Genomic DNA, 13,903 nt, shown 5'->3' with positions numbered 1-13,903 from the left:
GACATGGAGACATGGCCGGCATAGCTTTGGCATGGTTTAGGCGCGGCCAAGCTAGGATTTTGGCATATTTTTAGGCGCGACCAAAATTTAGGGTTTTGGCATAGTTTAGGCACGGCTAAAATTAGGGCTTGGCATTGGGCCAAAAGTTCCCACGCGCTTGGTGGCGAACTTGTACGTCTAAGATTTGCATCTCATAAGGAAGGGTGGCCGTTGATTGTTGCAACCCTTCGTTTGGCAGCCAGCGGCATGGAGACATGGCCGGCATGGATTTGGCATGGTTTGGGCGCGGCCAAGCTAGGATTTTGGCATAGTTTTAGGCGCGGCCAATTTAGGGTTTTGGCATAATTTAGGCGCAGCCAAAATTAGGGCTTGGCATTGGGCCAAAAGTTGCCACGCGTTTGGTGGCGAACTTGGACGGCTGAGATTTTCATCTCAAAAGGAACGATGGTTGTTGATTGTTGCAACCCTTCGTTTGGTAGCCAGCGGAATGGAGGCATGGCTTTGGTGCGGAGGTGTGGCTGGCATGGTTGGTATGCCTTTGGCGCGGAGATGTGGCTGGCATGGCATGCCATTGGCACAGTGGTGCGGCTGGCGTGGTTGGCATGCCTTTGGCGCGGTGATGTGGCTGGCCTGGCATGCCATTGGCACGGTGGTGCGGTTGGCATGGTTGGCATGCCTTTTGCGCGGAGATGTGGCTAGCATGGCATGCCGTTGGCACTATGGTGTGGCTGGCATGGTTGGTATGCCTTTGGCGCGGAGATGTGTCTGGCATGGCATGCCATTGGCACTATGGTGCGGCTGGCATGGTTAGTATGCCTTTGGCGCGGATATGTGGATGGCATTCCTTTGGCGCGGAGATGTGGCTGGCATGGCATGTCATTGGCACGGTGGTGCGGATGGCATGGTTGGCATGCCTTTGGCGCAGAGATGTGGCTTGCATGGCATGCCATTGGCACGGTGGTGCGGCTGGGATGGTTGGAATGCCTTTGGCACGGAGATGTGGCTGGCATGGCATGCCATTGGCACGATGGTGCGGCTGGCATGGTTGGCATGCCTTTGGCGCGGATATATGGATATTAGGGTTTAGTGTGTCGAAACTCTAGTTTAAAATATGTGGCACGCGTTATTGGCACGTTTAGATAGCATGCGCGGCTGGCATGTGTAGAGATGATGCCAGTCAATACCGAGGGCTCTGCTGTGGAGCATGGCATTTACATAAAAAAAAGGTACCCTGGTAATTTTACGTAGACATGTTGAATGGTTTAATAAATGTGCTAGTGGAGACATTATTACTCAAGTGTGACGTCACTGTCTGACTAAGGTTTTACGATTTTAACACTAAGCTAAAAACCACCATCAACATATATCCACTTATGAGACTATTTAGGAACAACCGGAACCCTCTTCCCATTACTCTCTTCTATAATTCTTGGAAGAGGAGTGGATTGACTATTCTTTTGCAAGTTAGTCTTTCTACAGTTTGGAGAATCAGATCTTGTCATCTTCTTTACGAAGTTATCCTTTTGATAACCATTACGACTGTGAAAAGGATTCATATGATGTTTATAGGCAAATCTAGGTTTATCACAGCACTGATTCCTTTGCCTAAAGGTTGTACAGTTACAACCTGTAACGTTAAAGGGATTAGTCTTAATATATGATCTTGGTTTCACAACTTCTTGTGATGCCCAAACAAGAACATCATGAAGTTTCTCATTCCCTATACGGAAACGACATCTCCTTTCCAGGTGACCTTTATTTCCACAATAGTGTCAAATATAAGGAATGTTCTTACCTCGATCTGTGTATGCTGACTTTGGAGGTTGATATACTTTGCTCTTTCGAGCCTTAACTTCCGGTGAAGGTATTTCAGTTTTGCCATCAGTGGAAACCTTTTTTTGAGAAGAATCACTAGCCTTGAAATTTTTTACATCTTTGCTAATACTTGGAGCATCTATTCCCTTATAACCCAATCCTCGTGTATCACGATGATTTTTACTTGCTCCTAGCATTGTGGTTAATTTGCTTGAACTAGTATTGAACTTTTTGAAGTAATCTTCCAACATCTTGATTTTATCAAGAGAAGTGGTTAATCAGCCTCAAGGCGTTTTTCTCGAGCGAGATAAGCGCTTTCTCTGTCATCAAAACTTGTTTGCTGGGAGTTAATCCTTGCTTCAGATTCTACAAGTTTCTCTTCCAACAAAAAATAATTTTGATAAAGATTATCACATTCAAGTGACTTTATAAGTAGGTTTTCCTCAGAATCCTTGAGGATTTATTCGTTAGAACGATTTGAAATATAAACACCTGCGTAACATCTTCTCAATTTCTTGTTTTCTCAACAGAGAGGAGTTAGAAGAGGTGTGACATGAGAAGTTGTCATCTTCTTATTTTCCAATGAATTCAAAACCTTAACATACTCTGAAACTTTCTCATCAACATCTCTATCAATATCTGAATCACCTTCATCAGAAAGTTCATCCAACAGTTCTTCTAGGTGTATTTCTCAAACTTCTACAGGTTCTACATTAAGAGAATGTTTAGATACTGACCTAGATGTGACAGTTCTCTCAGGTGAATCCAATCTTTGAAAATTATCTAGTAATTTATGAACTGGTACATTATTAGAGATAGACTTTTCCATAAAAATCAGATTGCTTCAAACACAAACTTATGAGGTCTTAGCGTGTTTGCCTGCTCTGATACCAATTGAAAATGCGGGGGTCTAACAACCACACCCAACAATTCGTTTGGCAATCTGAGAGGACTTACTCCAATAGTAAAGTATATCAAAGAGCTTAATATCTCTAACTCTTAATTCAATCTGCAATCAACAAATAAAAATCCGCGAGCCCGATTGAATATAAGAGGAGTTACTTGAACGTTACCAAAGACCTATATGTCCAAGTGTCAATCAATGTAAATCAACAACCAAAGGTTGGATATTCTTAACGCACAACCTGTGATATTTCAATTATATAACAAAATATAATGCGGAAAAGAAATAACACAGACACCAGAATTTTGTTAACGTGGAAACCGCAAATGCAGAAAAACCCCGCGACCTAGTCCAGATTGAACAACATACTATATTAAGCCGCTACAGACTCTAGCCTACTACCAATTAACTATGGACTAGACTGTAGTTGAACCCTAATCAATCTCACACTGATTTAAGGTACAGTTGCGTTCCTTACGTCTCTGATACCAGCAGGATACTACGCACTTGATTCCCTTCGTTGATCTCACCCACAACCAAGAGTTGCTACGACCCAAAGTCGAAGACTTGATAAAAAAATATATCTCACACAGAAAAAACTATAGATTGAATAAATATGTCTCCCACAGAAATATCCAAGAGTTTTTGTTTCGTCTTTTGATAAATAAAGGTGAACAAGAACCAATTGATAAACCAGACTTATATTCCCGAAGAACAACCTAGTATTATCAATCATCTCACAATAATCTTAATCGACTAGCGAAACAAGATATTGTGGAATCACAAACGATGAAACGAAGATGTTTGTAATTACTTTTATCTTGGCTATCGGAGAAATTAATCTCGACTCAATTATTTCAATTGTACTCAATATGATAGAATCGGGCAAGATCAGAACATGCAACTACAAGAAAATAGTTGGGTATGGCTTCACAATCCTAATGAAGTCTTTGAAGTCGTCAACCAACAGGGTCTCGATAGAAACCTAAGGTTAAAGGAGAATCGACTCTAGTTATGCAACTAGTAACACACAGGAGGTGTGGGGATTAGGTTTCCCAGTTGCTAGAGTTCTCCTTTATATAGTTTTCAAATCAGGGTTTGCAATCCAAGTTACCTTGGTAACACAACATTCAATATTCACCGTTAGATGAAAAACCTGATTCAACCAAGCTAATATCTTTCAACCGTTAGATCGAACTTAGCTTGTTACACACAAATAAAATGTACCCTCATTTAGGTTTATGTAACTGTACCTACACGTGTACACCATTTTGGTTCACAAATAATTAACCGAGGTTAGCCATATGATTACTCTCATATCAACCTTATTCATCTTGACCATAACTAGTTCAAATGACTAAAATGAAACTAGTTAAAGAGTTTTTCAATTGCTATATTCTCGTAGAATTACACAAGAACACAATTGAAGCAAAATCAGTTTGATTCACTCGAATCAATCATGAACAGTATAGCCACGCTTTGCAAAGATTGCATTCCTTATTATATAAATGTTTATGTTCATGTTTAAAACCGATTTTAGAACTTTAACCTTCAAGTGTGCAAACGGGTACGCATACTTAAAATACCCGGACTAAGATTGAGTTAGCAGTACGCAAACGGGTATGCACACTTCAAATCCCAGCAGAAATTCTCGGATATGAACCCATACGCCAGTACGCAAACGGGTACACATACGTAGGTTCCCGGATTTCTCAAACCAACAGGTACGCAAACGGGTGCGCATACTATGGTTCCCGGACATGGATTACATATGTGCAAGAGTGCACAACATGACATATACAATAATGGTTAAGTGTTCTAAACTCTTATTTCAATCATTGAAACTTTATTAGAGAATGAAAATATCCTTTTTCACACACTATTAACATCAAAGTAATTTTCAAGTTATTAAAATAACCATTACAAAACATTCCAAGACAACACCTAATGATTGTATCACACGAACCATGTAAGATGTTACTCGGCAATTTTCACATGATATAAGATGAACTTGGTCGAACCAAAAGCTTGCCAACCCATATTTCGAGAAATATGTAAGTGAGTTAAACTCAGCTCGAAATCTCAAATGTGTATATAGAAAACTATATCGTAATACGACTTATGTCTCAATATAGGAGATATAGTAAAAATAAACTTTCCAAGTGATAGATGAGTTTAAGTCTCCACATACCTTTTGCCGATGAAGTTCCACAATCTCCCCTTATTAGCTCCTCGTCTTCAAATGATGAACGCCGTGAAAACTAACCTCAACTACACAATCTATGTCCTAGTCTGAGACATCTATAAATAGGCTAGAAATTAAGACTTATAGATTTGATCACTAATATTGACAATCATGCTTGAGATAGCAAAGCATGCGAGATCGACCGAGCAGTACTCTAATACCAATCCTAAATATGCCTGATCCATAACAATGTCACCCGTCCATGTGTTCATGAACGATATGAAATGTCCTTACAGATTTCATTGACACCTTTGGGAAAGCTGATTTCTAGGCTAAATTTAAATTTGATAACAATATGGAAGGACATCTTTGTGACACGAGTCCCCTACTTAGAAATGATAAGTTTTTATTTAGTCTTTTCTCTTACAATTTTTTTTCTTCATATATCCAGTAGATAAAGGATAATAATAATTCTTTGTCTTTTATATAATGCAGACAAGCATTAAGAATACTTAAAAAGATTAGAAGACAAAAGCTTTTCATAAAATACCTTAACTCACACAACATTTTTCTTAGAGGGCGACAGCAAGGATTTAAAATTTTTCAAACTCATATCATGTCATATTTTGGGGGCAAGTAAGAATTTGACTCCGATTTTTATTATAATTAATTGTTTTTTTTAATTTCATTTTCTTTTAACTTATATTGATAGGAATTTCAAACAGAGAGGTTGACTTTGGATTCAATTTTTTGGAGAATCTAATTTTATATTATACATTGCCTGAAATGAGGAAGTATCTATTAAGTCCATGCGTACAATCACTTACTAAGTGTTTATATGGTAAAATGAGGTAACATACACAACCTACAACTTATTTTTTGATAAACTAGTATGCAATTTATATTCCAAATTTAGAGGAGTTCTTAATCTTCTAAATATATAGGAGTTTTTAGTCTTCTAAATAAATTTGTATGTTGAAGATATTGAATTAACATAAAAGACAATCTTTTCGGTTGTATTACCGCATCAGACAGTTTTAGAGGTAGAAATTTTGATTGGGCAGGGAAATATTAATATTATTTGGATAATAAAATATAGTCACAAATTGATTAATAATTTTGAAAGTAAAATTTTCCTAACACTTATGTTTGCTACACAATAGTTATAAATTTTATATTGTTACAAGCGTCTCTAACATAAATTTGTTTGAGAAAATAGTTTAATAACACTTTAATAACACTGATATTTGTTATAAATGGCTTATTAAATTGATTATGAAGATATTAAATAAATATTATTTTGCAACATTCTTTGACTTCTTAAATTGATTATAAATATATTGAGCAGAAGTAGGGTAAACATTGTTGAGATGTAAAGTTAGTTTGAATGGAATCTTGGTTACTTGATGGTTGGATTTAGATTTGGAGATTGTCCATTTACTTTAAAAACTCAGGTTGAGTCAAACTTAAAAAACTTAGTTTTATATTAACGACACATGGTCTTGGGGATAGAAATATGCTAACGAGAAATTTGTGCTGAAAATTGCCACAAGTAGTTTACGTAATATGGTTTATTGGTAGCTGAAATCTACTACTATTGAGACTTGACACCATGTTAATTGCACCAACTTTTATGCTAGAATACAAAAAATGATACAGATTATGAAGTAGCCTTTATAAATATTTCTCTTAACTCGATTTGACAAATATCATACTCTAGTTTTTTTGAATTAATGTGTTGTGATGCAATTATGCATTTGTTATTAGTCTTAAACAAATGCATCTTACTATTTCGTGTGTGTATTTATATTAGTAACGATGCTTGGATAAGGGAGAGGATGAAATGTTTGTAGTGGGAATGCTTGTTTTCCCACCTAGGGTTTCTTAATCATCAACAGTGGTACGATTATCTAAAACAAATTCGAGCTCAACTAAGAGGTAGAGGTCAACACAATGCTTTTAAGGTTGTTGTGGCGGAGTTCGCACCCGGATTTTCTGGTCCATCGAAAGATTTGCTTACAGTTTCGTATGCAAAGGTTGACATTATCAGAAAGCATATGAAGAAGATACAAGCTTAGAAATTGTACGATTATCCAGACCATACAGAGGTTCATGAGTACGTTAAATGCTTTAGAGACATATGGACCCATGAGAGTGACGTCGTGGAAAAATCTGAGATCAAAAGTCCTACTGATTATGGAAAGCTAATTGACCAGATTTCTCCGAGTCTTCTCCCATCCTACTTTGAGATACATGTGAGATACTTACAAGGGTTTACTCTATAAATATTTTTAGTGATTTGTAAAGACTTTAACGAAATTCTAAAGTATTGTCTAAAATCTTCTTCAAAGTTTATGTTATTGGTTATAGATTGTTAAAGGTCTTCTAAAGTTTGTGTTACTCGTCGTAAACTTGATAATTCAAAAACTTTGTGTACTTGCCTATTTTCAAGACTTTGAGTGACTTTTGTATATAAATTTTCCTAAGGGTGCACAGGAACCGAGCCGGACCGTCCCGGAACAGGTGGAGCCGTACTTGGTTTTATATCAAACCCAGGAACGGGGTACATGTACCGGTCCAAAAAATAGGAACCGGGGCTAGGGAGATACAAGTACACGGTCCTGACCTAGTCCTATGCCGAACCGTACCGTTTGTACCGAGTAGTAGTAGCCGTTAGATTTAGGGGATGATAAATCATTAATAGCTGTTAGATTAAAGCCTGGTATATAAGCGAACATTATAGGGCTAGGGTTTCTCTTCTCATTTTCGTTTTTTTTTTTCCGTCTCCTCTCCTCTGTCTCTGAGAAGGAGAAGAAGTGAAGACCTCCATTACAGAGACGAGACAATTTTCTTATAAATCTTCTCTTCTCCATTGTTAACTCCATTACTTACCACCTCTCGATCCAGAAGAAGAAAGAAAAATTGTTAACCAAAGGTAAGTGTTGAATCAGTTCTCCTATTTTGATTTTTGGAACCCATGGTTTTGAAGTAGTGATGATTTGTATTGTTTACCAAATTAATTACTATTGATACATTGTTTACCAACTAGATTAACTTAATTCAGGTTTTCACTTTCACAGGGTAAGACAAAGGGAAAAGATTCAAGGAACAATCTAACTCATAAATTGAAATTGTTAACCAAGGGTGAGTTCATCAAAATCTTTGATTTGTTTATCTGACTTGATCAAGTGTATTGTTACAGGTAATCTTGATTAGTTGCTGAAATATGTTATTGGACTAGAGACAGGACAGTACAGCTAGTTGCTCTTATTGAGGTTAGCATTTTACTTTTTTATTGTGTTGTGTCATGTCATCATGTGTGTAGTTTACTAGTTTGGCACTGTGTAGTTTACTGAGGTTATATGGAATTGTTTGTCAGTGATGGATGCATCAATTCCAGCTAGGGTTCAGATCATAATATGGCGCCATTTCGCTAGGAGAAATGTTGAAGAAGCCACTTGCAATTATTGTGGAAGGACATTTAGGGCTAACATCTCCAAAAATGGAACTGTTGCCTTGTGGAAGCACTTTAAGAGATGCACCCACAATCCTAATCATAACAGAGCTCACATAATTAATGCTTATAACTTATACAGTTATGCTTAATGCTTAGAACTTTGATGTCTTTAATGTTTGTGAACAATGTCTTTAATGTTTATGAACTTTTATATGTATAAAACAATACTAGAATTTATTTTCAGTTCTTAATTTTTATTTCCTTTGAGGTTCGCCATTTCAGTTCTTATTTCTTCGTCACTTTATAAATATGAATGTATGAAAGCCCTGAAAATGTGAATGTATTTCAGTACTTATTTCTTCTTCTCTTTATAAGTGTATGAATATATGTGAATGTATGTTTATGTTTATTTGTGATTTCTCAGTGATCAAGCTCAAGCATGGATGCATCAAGTCAAGCTCATGGAACAACTACTCCTACACCTGCTTCAGATGCTACACCTACAACTGCTACAGATACAGTTGTTAGATCCTCTATCTAACCAACAGATGGAGCAGCAGAGCCAGCAGCAATAGATGTAGAAGCTACTTCTACTCAAATTGGTGGTAAGATTAAGATAACTTCTGAAATTTGGAATCATTTCACTAGGAAGAATGTTCAAGAAGCTGAATGTAATTAATGCAAGAAGATAATAAAGGCTCATACTGGAAGGAATGGTACAAGTGGAATGTGGAAGCACTTTAACAGATGCAAGCAGAATCCTAACACGCCAAAGCCAAAAGGACAACAAACTCTGTCATTAAAGCTTGCAACACTGGGTGAGGATGAAGGTCAGTTAGTCTCTACTATTTTCAGTCAAGACAAATGTAAAAGGTCAGTTGTTGAGTTTATTATAATTGATGATATGTTCTTTAGAGCAGTTGAGGGTGAAGGTTTTAGGAGAATGAGGCATGTCTTAGAGCCTAGATATGTTGTACCAAGTAGAATGACTGTTTACAGATGTTTATTAGAAATGTATGTAGACGATAAAGAGAAGTTGAAAACTTACTTCAAGTCAAGCAAACAGAGAGTTAGTTCGACAACAAACACATGGAATTCACCAAATAATTTGAACTACATCTGTGTAACAGTTCACTTTATTGATTAGCATTGGAAGTCAGAAAAGAGAATTATTATGTTTTGTGAGGTTAGTGGTCACAAAGGAATTGATATTGGTGAGATGTTGGAGAAGTGCTTGTCTGATTGGGGGCTTAAAGATGTTTTTTCTGTCACTTTGGATAATGTTAGTGCCAACAAGGTAGCAATTGATTATTTGACCACTAGTATTGTTTCAATGACAAGGGCAGAAGAGAGAGATAAGTACTTGCATGTAAGTATATGTATATGTATATGATTTTATTTATTTTTACTTCCTAGTTAGAATTGTGTTTATTAGTTATTACTTTGTACAAAAATCTAATACTTGTATGAATCTACATCTTTTCAGGTAAGGTGTGCAGCTCATGTACTTGCACTTGTTGTAAAAGATGCTGTAAGGGTCTACAACAAATCAATTGCAAGAATAAGGTCAGTTGTCAAGTATATAAAGGGTTCTCCATCTAGGTTGGCTAAGCTTAGGCATTGTGCAAATTTAGTTGGAATAGAGTCTAAGATAGCATTGATATTAGATGTTAAGACTAGATGGAACATCACATTCTTGATGCTAGAGGCTGCACTAGTGTTTGAAAGAGCTTTCACTAGGTTAGAAAGGTATGATAACGAATACCAGAAGTTGTTTTATTTCCCCACTAAAGACAATGAGAAATATTTAACCGATGCTAATGATTTTGATATTGATGTTAATGTTGGTGAAGAAGAAGAATAATTTAGTGAAGAAGAACAAGAAGAAGAAGATGATGTGAAAGGCAAGAAGAAGGCACAAAAGAAGAAGAAGGCTATAGTGAAGAAACCTGCTCCATGTCAAGAGGACTGGATCTTTGCCAGAGGCCTTGTGAAATGTTTGAAGGTATTCTTTGATGCCATTGTTGCATTTTCAGCCTCAACTAAGGTAACAACACATACATTCTTATGGCAATTAGTTCTCATTTATGAACAACTAGTTGAGTTTAGAGATAATGTAGATGAAGATCATTTTATTGCAACTATGGTTGCTAAAATCTTTAAGAAGTATAACAAATATTGGGGTGATTATGCAAAGATGAACTCTATAACTTTTTTGCCATGTTGTTGGATCCTAGAGAGAGAGAAAGGACTAGAATTTTCTCTCAAGTGTTTGTATGGGAAGAAGTCTCCAAAGGTTGAACTTGTTATGAGGAGTGTGTTATTGGATATTAAGATTCTATTTGAAGAATATAAGGATGTGTATTCATTTTATGAGGAGGAGTCAAGTACTTCTATGCAGGGACAAGCCAAATCAGTGGTGAGTAAACCAGGGGCAGGCCCAAGTCGTATGAAAGAGTTGATGTCAAGGAGTAAGAGGTTCAAGAGCAACCCAGATGATGATGTGGGAAAAACAGAGTTGGATAGATATTTGATAGACAAGTTTGAAGAAGGTGAAGGAGAAGATGGTGATGATGATGAGTTTGACTTATTGGGTTGGTGGAAGTATAATATACTTGGACATGTGTCTAAGGACATACTAGCCATTCTTGTGTCTTATGTTGCCTCTGAATCTGCTTTTAGCACAGGAAAGCGAGTGTTAAGTCCTTGTAGAAGCTCTTTATCTACAAGGACAGTTGAGGCATTGCTTTGCACACAAAGCTGGATAAGGAAGCCAATACAACTTGATCTTTTATGTGACTACATACCAGATGACGATGTCGAAGTTGAAGAAGGTAACATATTCTATTCACAAATTTCATTTTCCTTGTTACTTTTTTTAGTAATAGTTACTAACTTTCTAACTTGCTGTTACTTTTTATTGTAGAGTTACTGGGTCCTATCAAAAATAATGCCACCACCAGTACAGCCATGGAATAGATCTCCACAACCACTTCAGCCATGCTACAACTTCAACTAACTTTCTATTAGTTGTTAACTTTCTATTAGTTGTTGGTCAGTCATCATTGTGTGTGTTTGTGCTACTCCTACTTGAGTACTTGTTATTTTGTTAAGACTTTGGTTGTTTGTCAGTTTGTGTGATACTGCTACTTGTCAAGACTTTTGTTGTTTGGAACTTTGCTTTGCTAGTATAATTATTGCTACTTTTGGGTTATTACTTTGTTCTTTGATTGAGATATTGCTTAATATATTGAAAAACAGGTAAAAAAGGTACATAATTTGTCTGGAAAACTGACAGGGAAGTCTGTTTGGAATCCTGACAGAAAAGAACCGATTGGAACCGGAACCGTACCTGGTACCGTACGTGTACCGAATTGTACCAGAACGAGGCTAGGGAGGTACAGGTACTCGGTCTTGGCAATAACCGAGCCGAACTGTACCGTGTGCATCCTTAAATTTTCCTTGATAAAAGTCTTGCACAATATGTAAGATTTTGAAAGACTTCCCAAAAATTAAAAATATTTCTTATTTTATTTCATTTTATCTTATAGATATATATACAATCAATAAAACCCATATTATAGATGCATATATACCTAAAAATCTCAAAAGCTCAACCTACCTAAAAAAACAGAAAGCTTTACTCAAAAAATAAATCATAGATGTATATAAATTATATGATATGGTCAAACACTTTTTTATTTCATTTATTTTGCACAAATGTGTAATAATCATTATTTTTATATTACTATTTATTGCATTTTATTGAACAAAAAAAAAAGTTATCTACTTTATAATATTAATTTTTATTTAGTTAAAGTTGGTATAATAAACAAGGTAAGATTAAATTATATTTATGATAGAAGTTTTCATATAATTTCTTAGATTTATGCAGATATCTATATATATTTTTTTTTACAAATCTTTAGGACTCTACAAATCTCTGTAAGACATTATATAACTCTTCATAACCCTGCAAAATTTTACCCAATTCTCTATAATTCTTAGAAAGTTGTTAATTTTCGTGACATATTTAAATTATCCACAAATCTGTAAAAGTATTTATTGAGTAAATCCTTGTTAGTTTTATTATAATTATTGAGTTCTCTTTTTCAAAATTAATCTAATTTTATGGAAAAACATTAATATATTGAAAAATTAAAAATTTAATATTGTTATTTATGCTCGTTGCATAAATAATTCAAAGATAAAAGTTTAATATTGTTATTTTTGCGCAAAATACGTGTTTCCATTAATACTGAATAATTCGCGTATCATACGCGAATTTACTAACTAGGGGTTAGACTAGAAAGTCTAGGAATGTTGAGGCATACGAACTGAATATCGTGAAGATGTATCGAATAAAATGAAGACATCATCCTTCCACTTGAGGTTAGTGATACTGACTTGACTTGTTTCCATTCCTATCATTGCTTTCAAGTCGTTTACGATTGAAAAAATAACATGCAAGGTTATATTTAATAATAATCTAGTATTAGACTTGGTCATTTTTTTATGATCAAAGTGTCAAGGTAGAATATTCGATTACGAAGTATAACGTTTATCTTTTGAACTTCGTAAGTGCGACACACACAAAATGTATGTAACTCGTTACTTGATTTTGTATTGGATATAGGGATTTCATCCTAGGAAAATATGTTTGATTACATATGTTTAAGGAAGTATATACGAAACTTATTTCTTAACCAAAAAAAAATCAGTAGGCGTTTTGGTCTGGTTTTCATTTAAGATCTATTGGATGACCAATTCGAACCCAGGAAAGAACTTCGGTAAAACCGATATTGACTTGTGTTGAAAATTATGGTATAACCGATCTTTACCTAGTTTGGGATACACGGTAGAACCGATCTTGACTTATGTTGAGAATCATGGTGGAACCGATCCTTACCCGAATTGGGATACATGGTAGAACCGATCCTTACCTATATTGGGATACATGGAAGAACCGATCCTTACCTATATTGGGATACATGGCAGAACCGATCCTAGCTATTGTTGGGAGTCTTGGTAGAACCGATCTTTTCTTATGTTGGGATACATGGTAGAACCGATCATAGCTATTGTTGGGAGTCATGGTAGAATAGATCCCTACCTATATTTTGAGAATTTCTAGAACCGATCTTAACCTATGTTAGAAGTCATGGTAGAACCGGTCCCAAGAGCGAAACCGATCCTCTATATTCACATATTACTTTACGGTTTTGTGTGAGATTGGAATTAGGGTTTGCTAAATAGGAAAGTTCCATATGTCAACATAATTTGAACATGAATATAATTCTTATCTTTTACTATTTTTCAAAGATATTCCTTGATATTCAAAGTGATCCCAATCTGAAATCTTAAGAATCTTTTAATTAAAATTTTCGATTATATGTTTTTGATTTTCCAGAAAATCCAAACATATCTCTTGGAAATTATATTTGTTAAGTGCTAAACTAATACTAGATATTTTCCGATGAGAGATTTCAGAATTACAGGTTGGATATTATTTGAAAATATGAAAACCGAAATTAGGTACTTA

Source organism: Papaver somniferum, chromosome 4 (genome assembly GCF_003573695.1).
Source record: "Papaver somniferum cultivar HN1 chromosome 4, ASM357369v1, whole genome shotgun sequence".
NCBI classification, from domain to species: Eukaryota; Viridiplantae; Streptophyta; class Magnoliopsida; order Ranunculales; family Papaveraceae; genus Papaver; species Papaver somniferum.
Note: the sequence above shows the minus strand (reverse complement) of the source record.